The sequence below is a fragment of the Heterodontus francisci genome, chromosome 1 (assembly GCF_036365525.1).
Source record: "Heterodontus francisci isolate sHetFra1 chromosome 1, sHetFra1.hap1, whole genome shotgun sequence".
In the NCBI taxonomy this organism is placed as follows: Eukaryota; Metazoa; Chordata; class Chondrichthyes; order Heterodontiformes; family Heterodontidae; genus Heterodontus; species Heterodontus francisci.
The window spans coordinates 135,827,505-135,850,043 of record NC_090371.1 but is presented as its reverse complement, the minus strand read 5'-3'; the positions used below and the strand labels follow the sequence as shown (position 1 = coordinate 135,850,043).

The window sequence follows — 22,539 nt, the reverse complement described above, 5'->3', positions numbered from 1 at the left end:
ATTCTTGAGGTGAATTCAGGAGAACTTTTTTTGGCCAGTATGTAGCCAGTCCAACAAGAGAGGGTGCAGTTTTAGGAAATGAAGCTGGGCAGGTAGAAGGAGTAGCAGTGGGAGAGCATTTTGATGGTAGTGATCATAATTCAGTCAATTTTAACATAATTATGGAAAAGGACAAGGATAGAACAGGAGTTAGAGTTCTCAAATGAGACAAGGCCAATATTACTAAGCCGAGGAATGATTTAGCAAAAGTGGACTGGAAACAGCTACTTGAAGGTAAATCAGTGTCAGAGCAGTGGGAGGCATTCAAAGGGGAGATTCAAGGGGTTCAGAGTAAACATGTTCCCACAAACAAAAAGGGTGGGATGGCCAAATCCAGAGCCCCGTGGATGTCAAGGAACTTACAGGGTTAGATAAGGCAGAAAAGGAAAGCTTATGTGCGACACCGAGAACTCAGTTCTTAATGAATACTTTGTGTCTGTCTTCACAAAAAAGAGGGGGGGATGATGCAGATATTGTAGTTAAGGAAGAGGGGTGTGAAGTATTTGATGCGATAAACACAAGGAGAGAGGAATTAGTAATGGAATTAGCATCCTTGAAAATTGATAAATCACCAGGACCGGACGAAACGTACCCCAAGCTGTTAAAAGAAGCGAGAGAGGAAATAGCAGAGAGTCTGACCATCATTTGCCAGTCCTCACTGGATGCATGTGGTGCCGGAGGACTGCTAACACTGTACTTCTGTTTAAAAAGGGAGCGAGGGATAGACCGAATAATTACAGGCCAGTCAGTCTAACCTCAGTAGTGGGAAAATTATTGGAATCAATACTGAAAAACAGGATAAACTGTCACTCAGAAGGGCACAGGTTAAACAAGGATAGTCAGCATGGATCTGTTAAGGTAACATCTTGATCGAATTTTTTTGAAGTAACAAGGAAGATTGATGAGGGTAGTGAAGTTGATATGATCGACATAGATTTCAGCAAGGCTTTTGACAAGGTCCCACATGGCAGACTGGTTAAAGAAAAAGCGCATGGGATCCAGGGAAATGTAGCACGGTGGATGCAAAATTGGCTCAGTGGCAGGAAACAAAGGGTAATTGTTGACGGGTGTTTTTGCAACTGGAGGGCTGTTTCCAGTGGCGTTCCGCAGGGCTCAGTACTGGGTCCCCTGCTTTTTGTGGTCTATATTAACGATTTTAACATAAATGTAGGGGGCATGATCAAGAAGTTTGCAGATGACACAAAGATTGCACCTGTGGTAGATAGCGAGGAGGACAGCTGTAAGGGGCAGGAAGATATCGATGGACTGATCAAGTAGGCAGAAAAATGGCAAACGACATTCAACCCAGACAAGCCTGAGGGAATGCATTTGGGGAGGTAAAACAAGGCAAAGGAATACATGATTAATGGTAGAATACTGAGAGGGACCTTGGAGTGAATGTCCATAGATCCCTGATGGGAGCAGGACAGGCCGATAAGGTGGTTAAGAAGGCATATGGAATCCTTTCCTCCTTTAATAGCTGAGGTATAGAATATAAGAGCAGGGAGGTTATGCTGGAACTGTATAAATCATTGGTTAGGCCACAACTTGAGTACTGTGTGCAGTTCTGATCACCTCATTACAGAAAGGATGCAATTGCACTAGAGAGAGTACAGAGGGGATTTACGATGATGTTGCCGGGACTGGAAAAATGTAGCTAAGAGGAAAGATTGGACAGGCTGGGGTTGTTCTCCTTGGAACAGAGAAGGCTGAGGAAAGATCTGATTGAAATGTACAAAATTTTGAGGGGCCTGGATCGAGTGGAGGTGAAGGGCCTATTTACCTTAGCAGAGGTCAGTAACTTGGGGTCATAGATTAATGTGACTGGTAGAAAGATTACAGGGGAGATGATTTTTAAAAATTTCACCAAAGGGTGGTGGGGGTCTGGAACTCACTGCCTGAAAGGATAGTTGTGGCAGAAACCTTCAACTCATTCAAAAAGGTGTCTAGATGTGCACCTCAAGTGCTGTAACCTGCAGGACTACGGACCAAATGCTGGAAGATGGGATTAGACTGGATGGCTCGTTTTTTGGCCAGCACAGACACAATGCGCCAAGTGGCCTATTTCTGTGCCGTAAACCTTCTATGATTCTAAGCGAGTGTACAATTCGAGGGAAATGTCTGGATGGGTGGCAGTGTGTCGCAGCTCCACACACTGACTCTGATGGAGCTGGCGGTGCTGGAAATTGTGAGGATGCAATTGCACCAGGCTATGGGCAATGGTGGGGCAGGAAGCCATGAAGAGCAGGGTCATTTGATAGAGCTATTGCCAAATGAAGAGCATGGAAGAAACTCTTGCCCAATGCACGCTGTGACTATAATAACTGCTATCACCTATGAGGTTGATTGTGCTGAGGCACCTGTTGAGTGGCCAGATTCCTCATCACCACCCACTTCTGTTTCCCACAGAGCCAGTAGCGGAGGGGAAGCAGAAAGCTCCAGGCCAGTTATCACTGGCCTCCTCGGCTGGGAGAGATATGAAGGTGAAGGCTCTGGAACATCATTACTCTGTACCATCCACCAGCGCAGACACACTGACCTCAGTCGGACCTCAATTTAGCTTAGAATGAGAATAGGTGAGCAGCACATCACACATAAGCAGGAGGAGGGTGGTGGGGCAGAGTCGGCTGTGGGCAGACCCCCTCAGAGGACGGAGGATAGACACAGCCATGCAACGCTGGTTTTTTAAAAAATTTGTTCGTGGACGTGGGCGTTGCTGGCTGGGACAGCATTTATTACCCAACTCGAACTGCCCTTGAGAAGATGGTGGTGAACCGCCTTCTTGAACCACTGCAGTCCATGTGGGGTAGGTACACCCACAGCACTGTTAGGAAGGGAATTCCAGGATTTTGACCCAGTGACATTGAAGAAATGGGAATATAGTTCCAAGTCAGGATGGTGGGTGGCTTGGAGGGGAACTTGCAGGTGGTCGTGTTCCCATGTATCTGCTGCTCTTATTCTTGTAGGTGGTAGAAGTCGCGGGTTTGGAAGGTGCTGCCGAAGGGGCCTTGGCGCATTGCTGCAGTGCATCTTGTAGATGGTGCACACTGCTGCCACTGTGCATCGGTGGTGGAGGGAGTGAATGTTTGTGGATGGGGTGCCAATCAAGCGGGCTGCTTTGTCCTTCATGGCATCGAGCTTCTTGAGTGTTGTTGGAGTTGTACACATCCAGGCAAGTGGACAGTGTTCCATTACACTCCTGACTTGTGCCTTGTGGAAAGGCTTTGGGAAGTCAGGTGGTGAGTTACTCGCCGCAGGATTCCTAGCCTCTGACCTGCTTTTGCAACCAGGTATTTATACGGCTACTCCAGTTCAGTTTCTGATCAATGGTAATCCCCAGGATATTGATAGTGGGGGATTCAGCAATCATAATGAGCAAATGTCAAGGGCAGATGGTTAGATTCTCTCTTGTTTGAGATGGTCATTGCCTGGCACTTGCGTGGGGCGAATGTTACATGCCACTTATCAGCCCAAGCCTGGATATTGTCCAGGTCTTGCTGCATTTCTACACGAAGTGCTTCGGTATCTGAGGAGTCGCGAATGTTGCTGAACATTGTGTAATTACCTCCTCCTGTTAGTTGTTTAATTGTCCACCACCGTTCACGACTGGATATGGCAGGACTGCAGAGCTTAGGTCTGATGCAATGTTTGTGGGATCGCTTAGCTCGGTCTATCGCATGCTGCTTACACAGTTTGGCATGCATGTAGTCCTGGGTTGAAGCTTCACCAGGTTGACACCTCATTTTGAGGTATGCCTGGTGATGTTCCTGGCATGCCCTCCTGCACTCTCCATTGAACCAGGGTTTATCCCCCGGCTTGATGGTAATGATACAGTGGAAGATATGACAGGTCATGAGGTTACAGACTGTACTTGAATACAATTCTGCTGCTGCTAATGACCCACAGCGCCTCATGGATGCCCAGTTTTGCGTTACTAGATCTGTTTGAAATCTATCCCATTTATAACAGTGGAAGTACCATACAACACGATTGAGGGTATCCTCAATGTGAAGGCAGGGCTTGGTCTCCACAAAGACTGCGCAGTGGTCACTCCTACTAATACTGTCATGGACAGATGCATCTGTGACAGGCAGATTGGCGAGGATGAAGGCAAGAATATTTTTCCCTCACCACCTGTTGCAGACCCAGTCTAGCAGCTATGTCCTTTAGGACTCGACCAGCTCAGTCAGTTATGGTGCTACCAAGCCACTCTTGGTGATGGACATTGAAATTCCCCCACCCTGAGTACATTCTGCGCCCTTACCACCCTCAGTGCTTCCTCCAAGAGGTGTTCAACATGGGAGAGTACTGATTCATCAGCTGAGGGAGGGCGATAGGTGGTATCAGCAGGAGGTTTCCTTGCCCATGTTTGACCTGATGCCATGAGACTTCATGGGGTCAGGAGTCGATGTTGAGGACTCCCAGGGCAACTCCCTCTTGACTGTATACCACTGTGCCGCCGCCTCTGCTGGGTCTATCCTGCCGGTGGGACAGGACATACCCAGGGATGGTGATGGCGGTGTCTGGGACATTGCAAGGTATAATTCCGTGAGTATGACTATGTCAGGCTGTTTGACTAGTTTGTGGGACAGCTATCCCAACTTTGGCACAAGCCCCCAGATGTTAGTAAGGAGGACTTTGCAGGGTCGACAGGGCTGAGTTTGCCATTGTCATTTCCGGTGCCTAGGTCGATGCCGGGTGGTTCGTCCGGTTTCATTCCTTGAAGATGCTGGGCTCTGGTGTCCCAAACAAGAGATCCCAGAGACATTGCAGGGCCATTGCAAAGCCATGAGCAGGAAATGGAGAAATCCATCCAGTGCACATGCACCGTTAGGACTCAGGGTTTCGAGCACATGAGCTCCTTCTTTTGAGAGTGTGGCCAACGTCTTGTACAGCCATATGTTGCACCACTGAGTAGCTGCAGGAACAGCATACTGACAGACACAGAAAGATTGACGCGCTCTGTAGTATTGATCGGTCAGTGTTGCTGATGGCACAGAGATGATTGGAATGGAAGCCAGCTGCATCCCAGCCAGTGACTTCATCCAGCATGCAAGGGCACCATGAAAGAGCTGAGGCAATCGAAAAAGCTGATGAGGAGGTCACCCCTCAGGGGTCACTGGTGTAATTCCTCATCTCCTCAGCAGCTCCCACTGAGGAACCATCCATGCAACAAGGCCCTGTGACGGAGGATGCCCCTGCAAGGACGCAGGCACAGCAGCCTGTGCAGGAGCCCTCACGGGTACATCCAAGATGAGGACGGAAGCCACAGGCATCTCAGCCACAGGCAGAGACAAGGGAGTAGCCTGCCTCCACCACATCCTCGGCCAGAGGGGGCGCACCCCGTAGAAGTGGATGGGAACACAAGGAACCACGCCTTTAGATGCGCTTAATGGGTCACCTCGGTGATGTTTTCTCAGTTTTCAGTCATTAATTTTTCCTCTAATAATAATTGTTTATGCCCACAATCAGATGTGTGTTATTGCTGTTTGATTTTAAAAGGAACATGGAGTTAAGGGGCAGTGGGGTGGGGGGGGGGGACTAGGTTTGTTGTGGTGCCATGGTCTGTGTTGAGGGAAACTGTTGGCGGTGGAGACCCCCTTTTCAATCTATTTGGGTGGCAATGGTATTATTCAGATGTGTGTGTTTGCTGGATAATTTCTCTCTGATGGAAGGGTTCATCTGTTATATGAGCTGAGAGCCGCTCAAGTGAAATGACCCTTGCAGCCTTGCCAGCCTGCCGGTCGCCATGAGGCTGGGGATGGCCTCAGCAGTCTTCCTCCAATGCCCGAGTACCGAGTTCCTCGAGAGCGCCCCCTTTGTCCTCTTCTTCCTCCTCCCCGTTCTCCTCCTAGGAAGAGTGGCATTCCAGGTCCTCCTCTTCATCCAGCTTCAGGCCTCTTTGTATAGTCATGTTGTGCAACACGCAGCAGACAATCACAATCATACTGGAGGGCACCACCCAAGTGGACAAGGCAGCAGAAATGCATCTTCAAGGTGCCAATGCTCTGTTCAATGCAGGTTCATGTTAGTGGATGGCTTTAGTTTTAGCAACTCTCTGCAACCGTGGCTAGGTCCCGCGATGGGCAGCAGGAGCCACGTCTTCAGAGGATAACCCTTATCCCCAGAGGCCACCCGCAAAGTGTGGATGCTGGCCTGAAGAGATATGGCACCTAGGAGTCTCGAAGGATGAAGGCATCATGACAGCTGCCCAGGAATCAGGCGCAGACCTGCAAGATTCATTTTCTGTAGTCACAGACCTTTTCTATTCAGCATTCTGGCTGGTCTGTCGGTGCCTAGAAGGCTATGTGGTATAAATAATGTTCCCCTGGACCTGAGGGAATCCATCTATGGCAGCAAAGCCCAACGCCCTCTGTGCCTGCACTGGTCCAACTGTCTCAAAGCAGATGCACTCCCCTGCCCTCTGGAAGAGAGGATCCGTGACCTGTCTGATGGCATGATGAACTGCTGACTGAGAGATGCCACCCTGGTCCGCAGCTGATCCTTGGAAAGACCCAGATGCATAAAAATTCAGGACGATGGTGACCTTGATGACTGCAGGTAAAGGACTGCCAGGGGGTTGTGTGGCATCAGGTCATTGTGGATCAAAGCGCACAGGTCCGAGACCATCTGTATGGATAGTCGCAGCCTCCTACAGCACTGGCACACTCTCATTTGCAAGTAGCTGACTCTTGGGCAGTAAAACTGATGTCTTGGGTGGCATCTTCTTCCCCTTGCAGTCCTTCTCTGTGCTCCTCTGGCCTTCTCCTGAATAGGAGGATGCATCTTCTGAAGCGCCTCCTCACTACTCTGTCTAATGTCAGAGTAGCCTGCTCGCATCTCAACTCCCTCAGCTGCCACTCGTTTGTTCATTAAAGGTTCCTGCACCAATCTCTGATGCCCAATTGATGCCAGCAGCCTCACGCTCCTCTCATGAGTCCAACCACTCACTTTTCACAAGTGCAAGTCTCTCACACCAGTGATGGTAACACTGTGCCTCTGGTTGAGCAGCTAAGTATAAATCTCCATTTCTTAAATTTGTTGACCAGTGCATCCATTAGCCCTCATGGCTCCCCACTGTGTTCACAATAGCTGCACCTTAATATGTCCCAGTTGCTCTGTTTTCCCCGTGCCTCCCAACTGAAAATCTAAAACTGCTGCTCAAAAGCCTATTAATGAGCTCAACCGTCTGTTAATTGGAGGCATGCAGGTTGCCTCCACCCACCACACCCTACCTTTGAAAATTGCATTGTGTCCCAAAGACTTCAGAATCCAATGACAGCATCCGGGAACGCTATTTTCAACGCGCGCCTGCACCCGCCTCACAGGCAATGGAAAATCCAGCTCCTGGTGTCTATATAGTGTGCTATAATTGTTCAGCCAATTTTCTTTCTCCTTATTGGCTATGTCCATAAAGCTCTGTATTTTATTTTCAGATAAGCAGAAAGTAACTAATTATGTAAAACATTTCTCCCAATTTTCAGTTTTCACCCTAACCATTGAGGAATATTTGCTAATGAAAACAGATAAAGCACGACTATGCCTTGAGCCAGGCAATCAACAACCTGAATTTATATAGTGGCTTTAGCCTGGTAAAATATCCCACAAGAATACAAGAAATAGGAGCAGAAGCAGACCATATGACCCATCAAGCCTGCTCTGCCATTCAATAGGATCATGGCTGATCTTGGGCTTCAATTCCATTTTCCTGCCCACTCCCCACATCCCTTGATTCCCTGCGAGACCAAAAATCTGTCTATCCCAACCTTAAATGTATTCAATGATGGAGCATCCACAACCCTCTGGGACAGAGAATGCCAAGATTCACAACCCTTTGAGTGAAGTAATTTCTCCTCATCTCGGTCCTGAATGTCTGACCCCTTATCCTGAGACTGTGGCTCTGTGTTCTAGATTCCCTGACCAGTGGGAACATCGCAGGGTGCTTCACAGATTAATCTAATCAGACAATAATCAGACAAAAACTGACACTGAGCCAAAGAGAGGCATTAGGACAAGTGACCAAAAGTGTGGTCAAAGATGCAGGTTTTGAGGAGTGTCTTAAAGGAGGAACTCTTGGAAACTTCAGCTAGCCCCTCTCCTATACCATCAGGGTTACTTAACCCAAACTGGGAAAGAGGAGACATGACCTGCTTTTAATCACATAAATAACTAGCCTCCATGTGTGAAATAGTCACTTGTGCCCCCCCCAACCCCCCGTAGACTGCATATATATTGAATCTCCTCACTGCACTTTATAAATGTCAGCACCAATTGTACAGTATGTTTTAACTATACACAGTATGGGCTGAATTTTGCAAGGCTCTTGGTGCTGGGCCAAACACGCTTTGGCTGTTTGGAGTCCCCCAGCACGATTCTACAGCACCAAGCCAATTAACAGCCCAGTGCCGGGATCCTCGTCCCCTTAAAGAAAGGGATACTGCTTCCAAGAGCTGCCAGGCAATCACAGGGCCGGCAGCTCAGTAGTATCAGCAGCGCCACTAGGAGTGGTGGCCACTGCCAGTACTGCAGAAGCCTTGAACACAGGCCCAGCACTGAAGACCTGGACCTCAGACCTGGACTGAAGACCTGAGGCAGGGTCGCTGGGGCCAGTTCGACAGGCTCTGGCCGGTGTGGGGAATGGGAAAGAGAGGGTGGACATTGAGTACAGGGGAAGGGGGGTGGGGGGGGTTTGTTTGCTGGTGGGGGTCTTCTGTGGACCACAAATTGCCCATGGAGGAGGGCTCCCCCCACCACGGCAGTGTGGCGGAGTGCCCTGTCCACGCCGCTGGTTAATTCCCAGCGGCACGAGGGGTGGGGGGGTGGGAGGTTCCTTATGTGGCTGTTAATCAGCTTCTTAAGGGCCTCAATTGGCCTCTGGGTAGGAAGGCCGTCTTTGGCCTATAACACCCCTGACAAAATTGTGGTGCAACAGGCCCTCCGCCCCCAACTTCCCATTGCAATTCCATGGATCCCGCACTGTCCCTACCCCCTTCCAAACTGTCCTGGGCCTGGGGGGCGGGGGGTGAATAATAAAATTCAGCCCAATGTTAGTAACTCAGTTTAATATACAATTGTATGTTCTTGTAGCACACCATGTGAACAGGAATGCCCCATGAGTGATGTAGAATTCTTTCTATACAGGGTTTGCAGGAAGTGTCACTAAGCTCCATCTTATAGACAAACAGCTAAACCCCACTTCAGTGCATGCAGCAATAACTTTTTTTTAAAACCAGGCACATTATCGGTCATTGACTGCAGAAAGTCTCTTTTCTCTCTCTCTCTTTGGCCTCCTTGTCTCAAGAGACAATGGGCAAGCACCTAGAGGTGGTCAGTGGTTTGTGAAACTCTCTCTTTCTCTCTGAAACTCTACAACTAGCTAAAGCCTAGCTTGAAAATAAAAAAATGACAGGTCTAAAAATATGTCAGTTAAAATTTTCACTTTACACATCCCTGCCACCCTCCAAAGATGGACATTCACTACTTTTATAGTGCATCGGACCCGTTTTGACTCCTGGCACATAGTTCTCATCTGGCTGGTGGCAGTCCCAAAATAAGCCTACTGATTTTGCCAAGGCTTCCAATAGTCAACTTGAATGAATCTGGCAATTTTATTTATTCGTTAGCTACCTGTGAGTCAGGAGTGTCAGCTGTACATTGTCCTTAACTCAATTTTTAAAATGCTATTCCAATTTTTGAAAAAAAATTTAATAAAGAGTATGAAGATGCATGTTTACGGGTTAATACCAGAGCTGTATATTTGTCAGTTCCGAAGAAGGGTCACTGACCCGAAACGTTAACTCTGCTTCTCTTTCCACAGATGCTGCCAGACCTGCTGAGTGGTTCCAGCATTTCTTGTTTTTATTTCAGATTTCCAGCATCCGCAGTATTTTGCTTTTATTGTAGAAGCCACCTTATTCTATTGTCTGGAAGAATTTAGACAACAGCACAAATGCACGTACACACATGCCCACCAACCGCACCACCCCCCCCCCCCACCCCCACACCCACCCTTCCCAAGGGTACACAGCAGCTGCAGTCATCAACATTACAGGAAACAATGATTTCCACAATTTTTTTTTCCATCCAGCATACTGACATTTGGACTGATGACCAGCTGTGCCTTTGTTCCTGCATTGTTAATGGTCTTTAACATATGAATGCCAACTGGATAACAAAAACAGCAGGAATCACTCCTTTTCTAATGCAGGGGCATTGGTGCCAGATGCAATCCAGCAGCCAATCAATAAGGGCATAAAATGTATGCATGTAATAACATGCAAAAGACTGAACAGCAAGATATTTTACACTGTAGCATTTTTGTCCCAGATTTTTGTAGTGATGCCAAAGCAACCTCTATGTACCCTACTTTTACAAGGTGCTGAACCACTGGTCTCCAACAAGGCTGATCCATTTGGCTCTCCATTTTATTAATCAGAAATGTGCCCATAGGTGCATGGAGATATCATACCTGAGGCTTCAATTTTAACAACAATGTTCCTCAATTCATAATCTGGGTCGCAGACTTCTAAATGTACGCTCAAGTCATGTTGGTATTTTATGCCTTGTTGCAAGAAAACCAACTTACTGAGCTACTTCAGTACCGCTAAAGAAAAGAACTTGAGTTTTGACACGTACTTGAAGAGAACTAATTTGCAGCACTATGTTGAAAAAGCTGGGGTGTGGGACTAAATTGCTCAGCTCTTTCAAAGAGTCGATACTGGTATGACAAGCCAAATGGCCCTCTGTGCTGTAAGATTCTAGGATGCATTTAGCAATCTCAGTCAATCATGTACTTTTTACGTGTAGTCATTGTTGTAATGAGAAAACGCAGCAGCAAATTTGCACAAGTCAAAATCCCACAAACAATGAGGCAATGACCAGATAATCTGTTTTAATGGAAGCAAAATACTGCGGATGCTGGAAATCTGAAATAAAAACAAGAAATGCTGGAATCACTCAGCAGGTCTGGCAGCATCTGTGAAAAGAGAAGCAGAGATAACGTTTCGGGTCAGTGACCCATCTTCGGAACTGTTTTAATGGTGTTGGTTGAGGGATAAAGATAACACAATGGAATCTTTTACATTCGCCTGAGAGGGCAGATGAAGCCTCTGTTTTACATCTCATTCGAAAGCGAAAAACAGACCATATGGTCTGGAGCACAAGGTGTAAACCTAGCGAATGCTACAGGTTTCCACTGCAGATTACTGAATCCAGACCAGTAGTATTAAATCTGATAGTGTCCTGAGTTGACAGAAAAACATGATGTCTTGTCACATACTTATAGTGAGGAAGGGCTTTGACAACAAGCTTCAACCCTTAGTGTTCTGGAATTTCAACCAATTATGTTGAGAGTTGGATTTCATAGAGCTAACAGCAGCAATGGACAACCATTCACATGCAAACACAATTGCTTAAATAATGACTTTGGTTGACTTCCCAGCTGCAGACTTTTTTTGGTGAAGAAACAAGCATATTGCTGGCTGGCCTGTAAGGTCACCATTTGGACTGACTGTGAGCCACAGCTGTTTATATTTCTCAGCTCTATGCCTATGGTACAAACGCTGCAGCAAGAGATGCCAACTTATATTGCAGTAAGGATACTTGGCACGACGGATTCCAGCATCAAAGTAACATAAATGCAGCATTAATCACTATTAAAACAAGCAGCTCTTCATCTATATTTATGGATAGTTATATACAGTTCACTTAAATTTCTATCACTTTTGCTGTACCTAGAACGATTGTTACGACCAGGTGAGAAAGTGTCTAGGAGTCCCTCTCAGCCTTCACCTGGTCTTACTGTAATAGGGTTTAATTTTAAACACCCCGTGTTTTTAGTTCCCCCTCGGCGAATCCTTGTTCACCGCTTTCCAATTATAAGGCTAAGGCACCAGCACAAAACAGGCTTTCTTAGGTTTAAAGAAGGTTGAACTTTATTAAACTTAAAACTCTAATTCGGTTGACGCCTACGGATACATGACACGCCCATGCTAGTATGCATATGCGATACACATATACAAATAGAGATAGAAAAAGAGAAGAAAAAGTGGAAAAGGTTGAGGCAATACCCGAAGAGTTTTTGTTATGGTTCTTCGAGTTCACTGTAGAGTCCTTGATTGTAGGTAGATCTTGCTTTTCGTTGGGGCCCAGTATTCTTCTTCAACCTTGTTCGCTGTAGGAGACTTTTCTCTCTTGGGGTTCAAGTGCATTTAGTGGATTCAGAGGCTTGTGAGAAAGAAATGGGAGCAGACAGGAGCGGCTGTGGCCAGCCAGCCAGGAGAAATCTTCTCAGTCCAGGAGCATTCTGCTTTTTGGCCAAACTGTTGGTACAAATTCAAAAAAAACTCAGGTTGCCCAGCAGGTTAGTCATGTGACTAGCTGGTTTGACCATGTCCGTTTGTGTATTCAGCCATCTTAGCAGTCAACCTGGAATGCGACCTCCCCCATCTTCAACGTCTGGTGATCAAAAGTCCATTGTGGGTTGAATGTGTCAGGGAATGCTCTTTTGTCCTTTCCAAGCACTGTCTGTTAATATGCAAATGTCTTTCCAGCCATGATCTGGCAACTTTCTTTTTAAAAGCAAGCCCTTTCTTCACTCCACTAACAGCTTAAAAATGTTCATGACAAAATTAATGTGCCTCAATCTTGGCAGGTGGGGGCCTAGCATGATATGATCAATTATATTTTTGTTGTACTGGCAAAATATGGCATTTTCTATCAATTACCCCACACTATATCTTGTTGATGCAAGTGAAATGAATCGTGTTGGCACATAGTCCAAGATTGCACATTCTTCAAAACAACAACAGAATGGGAACATGGTATCTGAACAGCACCTCCTTCACCTTCACATACTAAATGCAAACATCTTCCTGCACCATGTCAAAACTTATGAATATTTTCTCTATAGCGTATAAGGATCATAGTTTTTCCTTTCATATATAAAAAGTATGAATACTATAAAAATAGCAAACATGATTAGGTAAAAGTGCCTTCAGTATGGCCTTAAAAAGTTTCCAACTGTATTTGTACTATTGATTACTTAGGTTGTGGTTCAAGTCATACCGTACTGATACTGAAACACAGCAGCAACCTTGTCTTTCTTTACTCGAAAGTAACAGGGTAATCAAAGGGTAAGGCCGATATGGGACCAAAAAGAAGATATTCTTGTTGAGGCACAGAGCATGGCTAAGGTACTGAGTACTTTGACTCTGCCTTCACTAAAGAGGATGCAGTAAAGGAAGAGGCAGTAACGCTACGGGACAGGATAAAAATAGAGTTCGACTTAAAACGGTTGGCCGTCCTCAAATCAGCAAAGTCAACTGGTCCGCGTGGGATGCATCCTAAGTTATTGACGGAAGGAAGAGTGGAAACTGCAGAGGCTCTGATCACAATGTTCTAATCCTCCTTAGATATGGGGTGGTGCCAGAGGCCTGGAGGATTGCAAATGTTACAAACCTGTTTAAAAGGAGAGGGATAAAACCAGCAACTAGAGGGTGGTCACCCTAATGTTGGTGGTGCGGAAACTTCGAAAGACAAAATCTGACACAAAATTAACTGGCATTTGGAAAAGTATGGGCTAATAAATCAAAGCCAAATCATGTTTGACTAACTTGATCAAGTTCTTCGATGACGTAACGAAGAGGATTGATGAGGGTAATGCAATTGATATTGTGTGTATGGACTTTCAAAAGATGTCTGACAGTAACACATAATAGACTTGTTAATAAAATTAAAACACATGGAATTAAAGGGGGAGTGGCAGCACGGCTATAAAATTGTTTAAGGAACAGTTTGCAGAGGTTTTCAGACTGGAGGGATACGTTCCCCAGGAGTTGATATTTGGACCATTGCTCTTTTTAATACATAAGATTTGTTAGTGCTGTTGGGGATGGTTTAAACTAATTTGGCAGGGGTTGGGAACCTGAGGCAAGTTTCAGATAGGACAATTTCAGGGCAGGGAACCGCAGTCAGAAAATAAGCGAGTGATTCTGATAAACAGAAGAAGCTAAAGTTAAAAAGTGGACAGCACAGGAATTTGGCAGTGTTAAAAGGTATTTATTTAAATGCAAGGAGTATAACAAATGATGCTGATGAGCTAAGGGCACAGATAGACACATGGCAACACAATATCATTGCTATAATGGAGACTTGGCTTAAAAGAGGGGCACGAATGGCAGCTCAATATCCCTAGATATAGAGTTTTCAGGCAATATAGAGAGGGGGATTAAAAAGGAGGGCTGTAGCATTATTGTTTAAGGAATCAATAACAGCTGTGAGGAGGGATGATATGCTAAATGAATCATCCAATGAAGCCATATGGGTTGAGCTCAGAAATAAAAAAAAGGGACAGCCACATGGCTAGGAGTGTACTGTAGCCCCCCAAATAGTGAGAGGGAGATAGAAGAACAAATATGTAGGCAAATTTCTCAGTGCAAAAACTATAGAGAAATAATAGTTGGGGATTTCAACTACCCTGATATCAACTGGGTTACAAACAGTGTGAAGGGCACAGAGGGCACAAAATTCTTGAAGTGCATTCAAGAGAACTTTTTGGCCAGCATGTAACAAGCCCAACGAGAGGAAGCGCAATTCTAGATTTAGTCTTCGGTAATGAAGCTGAGCGTGGATGAAGTAGCAGTGAGTGACCATTTTGGAGATTGTGACCGCAATAGCTAGTTTTAGCATAATCATGGAAAAGGACAAATATAAAACAGGAGTAAAAGATCTAAATTGGGGGAAGGCAAATTTTATGAAGCTGAGGTGTGATCTGGTGAAAGTGGACTGGATACAGCAACAAGAGGGAAAATCAGTGGCAAACCAGTGGGAGACATTCAAAAGCAAGATTCTGCAAGCACAGTGTAGGCATGCCCCCACAATGATAAAGGGTGGTACAGCCAAATCTAGAGGCATACAGGGCAAGATTAAACAGAAAATGAAAGCTTATGAAAGGCACAAAAAACTTAATACTTTAGAAACCCTAGAGGAGTACAGAAAGTGCAGGGGTGAAGTAAAAAAGGAAATTAGGAAAGCAATGCGAGGACATGAAAAATTATTGGCAGGTAAAATCAAGGAAAACCCAAGAATGTTTTAGCAGTACATTACGAGCAAGAGAACAACTAAGGAAAGGGTAGAGCCAATCAGAGATGTACAAGGTAACAGAAAATGCAAGGAGATACAAGGAGATGCAGAAGATGTGGGCAGGGTTCTTAATGGGTTTGTCTCTGTCTTCACAAAGGACAGGGATGATGCAGACATTGTAGTAAAAGAGGAGTGTGAAATATTAGATACAATAAGCATAATAAGAGAGGAAGTATTAGAGGGTCTGACGTCCTTGAGGGTGGATAAATCGCCAGGGCCAATGGATTGTATTCCAGTTTGTTAAAGGAAGCCAGGAAGGAAATAGTGGATGCTCTGAGGATCATCTTCAAATACTCACTAGATACAGTCGAGGTACCAGAGGATTGGAGGTCTGCGAACGTTGTACCATTGTTTAAAAAGGGTGCGAAGGATAGGCCAAAAAATTATAGGTCGGTCAGTCTGACCTCAGTGATGGGTAAATTATTAGAATCAATTCTGAGAGACAGGATAAACTCACTTAGAAAGGCATGGATTAATCAGGGATAGTCAGCATGGATTTGTTAAGGGAAGGTCATGTCTTACTAACTTGATTTGAGTTTTTTGAGGAAGTAACAAGGAGGATTGATGAAGGTAGTGCAGTGGATGTGGTCTACATCGATTTTAATACGGCATCTGACAAGGTCTCATATGGCAGACTGATCAGAAAAATTAAAGCCCATGGGATACAGGGGAATGCGGCAAGTTGGATCCAAAATTGGCTCAGTACAGGAAACAAAGCGTAGTGGTCAACGGATGTTTTTGTGATCGGAAAACTGTTTCCAGTGGCGTTTCACTGGGCTCAGTATTGTGTCCCTTGCTGCTTGTGGTATATATATTAATGATTCGGACTTAACTGTGGGAGGCATGATTGGGAAATTTGGAGATGACACAAAAATTGCACGTGGAGTTGATAGTGAAGAGGATAGCTGTAGACGCCAGAAAGATATCAATGGTTTGGTTGAGTGGGTGGAAAAGTGGCAAATGGAATTCAATCCGGAGAAGTGCGAGATAACGCATTTGGGGAGGGCAAACAAAGCAAGGGAATACACAATAAACAGGAGGATATTGAGAGGGTTAGAAGTGAGACACCTTGGAGTGAACATCCACAGGTCCCTGAAGGTGGCAGGACAGGTAGAGAGAGTGGTGAAGAAGGTATATAGAATGCTTTCCTTTATCGGCCGAGGCATAGAATACAAAAGCAGGGATGTGATGCTGGAATTGTATAAAATGCTGGCTAGGCTACAGTTGGAGTACTATGTACAGTTCTGGTCACCACATTACAGAAAGAACATAATTAGTCTGGAGAAACTACAGAGGAAACCTACAAGAATGTTACCAGGGCTTGAAAGTTGCAGCTATGAGGAAAGATTGGATCGACTAGGGTTGTTTTCCTCAGAACAGAGGAGGCTGAGGGGTGACTTAATTGAGGTGTACAAACTTATGGAGGGGCCTAGAGAGAGTAGACAGGAAGGACCTGTTTCCCCTAGCAGAGGTCAATTATAAGAGGACACAGATTTAAGGTGATTGGTAGAAGGATTAGAGGGGACATGAGGAAAGACTTTTTCACCCAGCAGGTGGTGGGTGTCCGGAATTCACTGCCAGGAATGGTGGTGGAGGCAGAAATCCTCAACTATTTTAAAAGGTACCTGGACATGCACCTGAAGTGCTGCAAACTGCAAGTCTATGGATGGACCAGGTGCTGGAAGGTGGGATTAGATTGGACGGTTAGATTTTTCAGCCGGCGCACTCATGATGGGCTGAATGGCCTCCTTCTGTGCTGTAACATTTCTATGGTTCTATAATAACAAACTGGACTTGGGCACAATTTCAAAGATTTCAGATGACATGAAACTCGGAAATGTAGTAAACAATGAGAAGGAAAACAACAGATTGCAGGAAGACATAGACAGTCTGGTGAAATGCGAAGACGTATAGTAGATGAAATTTAATGCAGAAAAGTTTTACGTTTTGGTAGGAAAAATGACACACAGAATATGAACTAAATGATACAATTTTAAAAGGGGTGCAGGAACAGAGACACCTGGGGGTGTATGTACACATTTCTTTGAAGGTAGCAGGACAAGCTGAAAAGTTTAATAAATCATATGAGATCCTAGGCTTTATTAATAGTGGCATGAAGTACAAAAGCAAGAAAGTCATGCTGAACCTTTATAAAACACTCATCAGGCCTTAGCTGAGTAGTGTGTTCAATTCTGGGCACCACACTTTAGAAATGATGTCAATGTCTTGGAGTGGGTGCAGAAGAGATTTACGAGAATGGTAACAAGGATGAGGGACTTCGGTTATGTGGAGAGCGTGGAGTGTTCTCCTTAAAGCAGAGAAGGTCAAGAAGAGATTTGATAGTGGTCTTCAAAAATCATCTATGGTTTTGATGGCGTAAATAAGGAGAAACTGTTTCCAGTACCAAAGGGTCAGTAACCAGAGGACATGATTTAAAGTGGTTGGCAAAATAACCAGAGGTGACAAGAGAAAACTTTTTCACCCAGTGGGTTGTGGTGATCTGGAATGCACTGCCTGAAAGGGTGGTAGAAACAGATTCAATACAACATTCAAAAGAGAATTAGATAAATACTTGAAGGGAAATATATGCACAGCCATTGGGAAGGAGCAGGAGAGTGGGATTAATTGGATAGCTCTATCAAAGAGTGGCCTAGAAACAATGGGCTGAATGGCCTCTTTCTGTGCTGAATCATTCTATGAATTTCCAAGTACATAACATTAATCGAACTAAAAAAAGGGACAGAACCAGAAACAGAGCTAAAAGAATGCAAAAACATTTTGCCTTTGGGGCCAATAATTTTTGACCTGTTCAATGAGATTTCTATAAAAATTTACTTTACTTTTCCCAGTAATATTTGAAAATTTCCCAAATAAAAGCATTTAAAAAAAATTACTGGCTAGATATAGCACAAAAACGTAATACTTCATCATCATTAGCTAGGGATTTCAGCTTTCCACTGATGATTCAGGTACATGTGCTGCTTGTTGTGATACTGAGCCATCTTCTTCTTCATTGTCCTCCTTGTCTCAGGAGACGATGGGTGAGCGCCTGCAGGTGGTTAGTCGTTTGTGGAGCAGCGCCTGGAGTGGCTATAAAGGCCAATACTAGAGTGACAGACTCTTCCACAGGTGCTGCAGATAAAATTGGTTGTCAGGGCTGTTTCGCAGTTGGCTCTCCCCTTGCGCTCGTCTTTTTTCCTGCCAACTGCCAAGTCTCTTCGACTCGCCATACTGAGCCATGCAGATTAGGAAAGTCCCAGGTTTAATCCTGGGACTGTGCTGTTAGTCATTCACGGCTGTGTCTTATTGACCAACTGGCTCTACTATAAAGAAAGGAAGGACATATAAGGAGGGGTCCTTGGTTTAATGTCTCATCCAAAGACTGCACCTCCAACAATGTAGCATTTTTTTCAGGACTGCATTGGTGTCAGTCTGCATTATATCCTCAAATCCTAAAGGGTTTGAACCACAACTTCTGACTCAGGAGGAGAGAATGCTACCATTGAGCCAAGGCTGGCAGTTATGCACACTGGGTGAAGACAAACTCTGTCTATACTGTATTACGCTCTTTACTCATTTTGTAGGCCAACAGTTCTCAAACTAAGGTCTGGAGGCCCCTGGAGCTCCATAGAGACTATCCAGGGGGTCCGTGTAATAATGCAAAATGAAAGCCAGGAAGCAGGAACAAAGTGCGGAAATGCAGACAGACTCTGCAGTGAAAAAAAGGCACACCCATCTCATTGACATCTGTAAGTAAACACTTGTTTTCTTAAAAGCATTATTAATACACTCTTAACATGAAACACTTTCATATTATGAGTATTAAATATAATTTAAATGTGGGGCCCATAATTACTAATTTATTTGTAAAGGGGTCCTTCATCAAAGAGGCTTGAGAATTACTCTTCTACACTCAAGAAGAATGGGCACTTGTTCATGGCCGAGCAAGTTAATACCTTCACAGGAAAGGACAATTAGCAAAAAAAGAGGGGGTGAAAGCACAAATGGCCATTTGCACAAGAACCTTAGAATACTGAGATACTGCCCCCCAGCACGAGACAATGCTTTCAGGTAAAAGCAGGATGAATAGAAATAAATTCTTGCATCCAGCATTTCCAGCATCCATAGTATTTTGCTTTTAATTGAATAGAAATAAAACTGGTTTTAATAAATGATGCTGAATCATCCTCAAACTTCACAACATCTTTAATGTTCCTTTAGCTCCTTAACAATCAGGCTCAGTAATTCCACGCCAATGCCTTGCCATTATCAGCACTCAATGCTTCAAACTTTGTTAAAACATCAATTAAAAGGGCTGATGATAAAAGAAGGTTGATTGTAGCTGTGATCTTAGAGACAGTCTTGTCATCAGAACCCTGTCTCAAACTTCTGCCTCGAAGCAAAATGCATAATTTAACCACCACATTAAATCTTTCAGCTTTGAAGATGAGAAGACAGATGTTCTACATGGATACACAATGAAGTGGAACCAAGATTTCCAGATATGCTGAAAACAGGTGTGAAAAAGAGCAATTTCCAGTGGTTAGCAGCCACTCTCTCATGCTATATTCTCACAGTATTCACATCCTAATGTATTTATAGGCTATTACAAATTAAGTCTTCTGTTAAAGTGATTAGGCGCTTAGATGTTAAAAAAATGTAAAAGATGTAAAAGGGCCCAAAATGCCAATTGAGTCTCAGGAGGTACTAGCACAGGTTACCATTAACAGCAAAAAAAAAAGGGGCGGAAGAAAGACTGCGCTCAATTGCTGGATCAAAATATTCTAGCATTTTAAAATAATGAGTCAGGCTTTGAAGCAGAGTTTATATTTTAAGCAAAGCCCCTGCCCCCGATCTTAAATATATCTAGGAGTTCACACTCACTTAAGACACTAGTGACTTGCCAGCAATGGTCCAATCTAGTCAGACTCTCCATCCTATTGACATGAGGCAAGAATAACAGAAGAATAGATATGCAAGCAAAAAAAATTAGACCAACAATCTTGGTACATTTTATTAAAATGAGTAACTTTGTCACAAAAATAAAAGCCCAATAATAGCAAATAATGTTATAATATTGTAGCACGGTACAGAGAAACACCAAGTTGGTGCCACAGAACACAGTTTTGACCTAGCTGGGAGCTTGCGACTGTTGCAGTATATAATCACATGACTCAACGCAGCATAAAAGAGAATTATTTTGCTAATCTAAATCAGAGATATTTATCAGAAAACCACATTTTAGCGACAAAGATGAATTGTGCATTCAGCACTGCCAGCATCCCTGCACCTCATGAAACTGGGTCTGAACTTTATCCCAGATTGCAGTGCCAGATGACATTTTATTTCCTCTGCCTGTTGTAAAAGATGCTAAATCATACTATTTCAGCAGTCACTAATAAAAGAGTGCAGGTTCATGGCACAAAATTGCCAAAAAAAAAAACTATCAGAGAAAGTTATGAACATCGGTCAATTGTCATCGTTTCATATTGGCAGGCAGCATTCTGGAGACCCAGTGCATGCATTAGCATTTTCTGCAAAAAAAAAACCAAAGAGGACTGGGACCTTCTCCTTTCAGTACATCTTCTACCAGAGTTTGACTGCTAAACGTAAGTGATGTGGTCACAGCATACGGTAGGTTAAGAGCTAACAGAGAGGATATTCAGCCTCACTGTCTGCAGCAGCTGGCACCACTTGTATTTGCCAGAAGAATCAAGTAGGTATGGCACACAGAGGAGATGGAAAGAGGGAAAATGGCAGGCAATGAAGGGAAGGGAGAAGGGGCAATGAATAATCATGGAAGAGTGGGGAAAATGATGATGAGCGCAAATTCTGGGAGTATGCAGCTCTGTCAGGTTTTTGTAGAATCAAAGAATCATGATTTTGTTTGATAATGTTTCTGTAAAGCACCTTGGAACATTTTACTACATTAAAGCTGCAATATAAATGCAAGTTGTTGTTGTTGAGGTTGGAAAGGAAAATCAGTGTAAGCATTAACTGAGTGGTGGTGGAGAGAGGGTGCCAGCATTAACTAGGAGGAAGGGGGGTGGGGGCGGGGAAAAAAAGCCAGTATGAGGTGAAGAATGGAAAGTATGCCAACTTAAAGTGAGGCGATTTGAGGGGAAGGAAAGGAGAGACTCATCACCACCTTCTCAAGAGCAATTAGGGATGGGAAATAAATGCTGGCCTAGCAAGCATTGCCCACATCCCGTGAAATAATAAAAAACTGACAGCGTAAATGGGAAGAAGAGTTCCAGCCAGAACTGGATTGGGGTTGTGCATGTATACATGGTGGAAGAAGAGTGCCAGCCTGAAGTGGGTTTGGGACAGGCAAAGAGGAAGAAAAGCACCAGTATGGAGTCGTGTCTCTGAACAGTGCCCAGAAACAGAATGCAGCTGTGAACAGGGGCAGGGAGTTTGAATGTGATCCAGGGAGTATTTTACAGAAGTGATGGTCTGCTGAAAATCTAATTGCCATTTGCTTTTCCTTTTTTTAATTAAAAAATTTAAATGTTGTCAATTATGAAGTATAAAGTGTTTAATTAGAATTAGAATGCACTATTTTCAATGCAAAATTTTACAGATATCATTCTCTAGGACTCCCCCCACCACTTCACCCTCCATCAGCTTATAATCAAAGCCCTTCTTGAACGATCAGCCTTTTAGAAGATGCTGGTCAGTGTTTTGTTAGTTCTCTAGGTTGACAAGTCTGCCAAGAATGTTGTTGTGGGAAATGGAGAAAATAGCAATATTGTGTTAGCGCACAGTCTTCACAAACATGCTGTTGGAAGAGGATAAAGGGAGCTTTATGTTGCAGTTGGTATGTTGGTATGCGGCACAGTGGTTAGCACTGCAGCCTCACAGCTCCAGCGACCCGGGTTCAATTCTGGGTACTGCCTGTGTGGAGTTTGCAAGTTCTCCCTGTGTCTGCATGGGTTTCCTCCGGGTGCTTCGGTTTCCTCCCACATGCCAAAGACTTGCAGGTTGATAGGTAAATTGGCCATTATAAATTGCCCCTAGTATAGGTAGGTGGTAGGGAAATATAGGGACAGGTGGGGATGTGGTAGGAATATGGAATTAGTGTAGGATTAGTATAAATGGGTGGTTGATGGTCGGCACAGACTCGGTGGGCCGAAGGGCCTGTTTCAGTGCTGTATCTCTAAATAAAAAAATAAATAAATAATAATATAAGTGCTAGGTGCCTACAAACTAAAAAATACTGTATTGTACTTTCTAACAGGTTTAATTCTTTCTTAAAGTGGATGTACTGGCCAATTCAGTAGGTGTTTTATTACTTACTTGCTATGATCATAACAAGAACCAAATCGGACAAGTTTTCTTGAGTTAACAAAAAGAGGT

At 44.3% G+C, this 22,539-nt stretch overlaps 1 protein-coding gene across 9 annotated transcripts in view; it reads right to left on the bottom strand.

The window, feature by feature from the left end:
- LOC137372424 (amyloid beta precursor protein binding family B member 2-like) overlaps positions 1 to 22,539 on the bottom strand; it is a 451,769-nt gene that overhangs the window by 348,476 nt on the left and 80,754 nt on the right. The gene's annotated exons all lie outside the window — the stretch shown is intronic.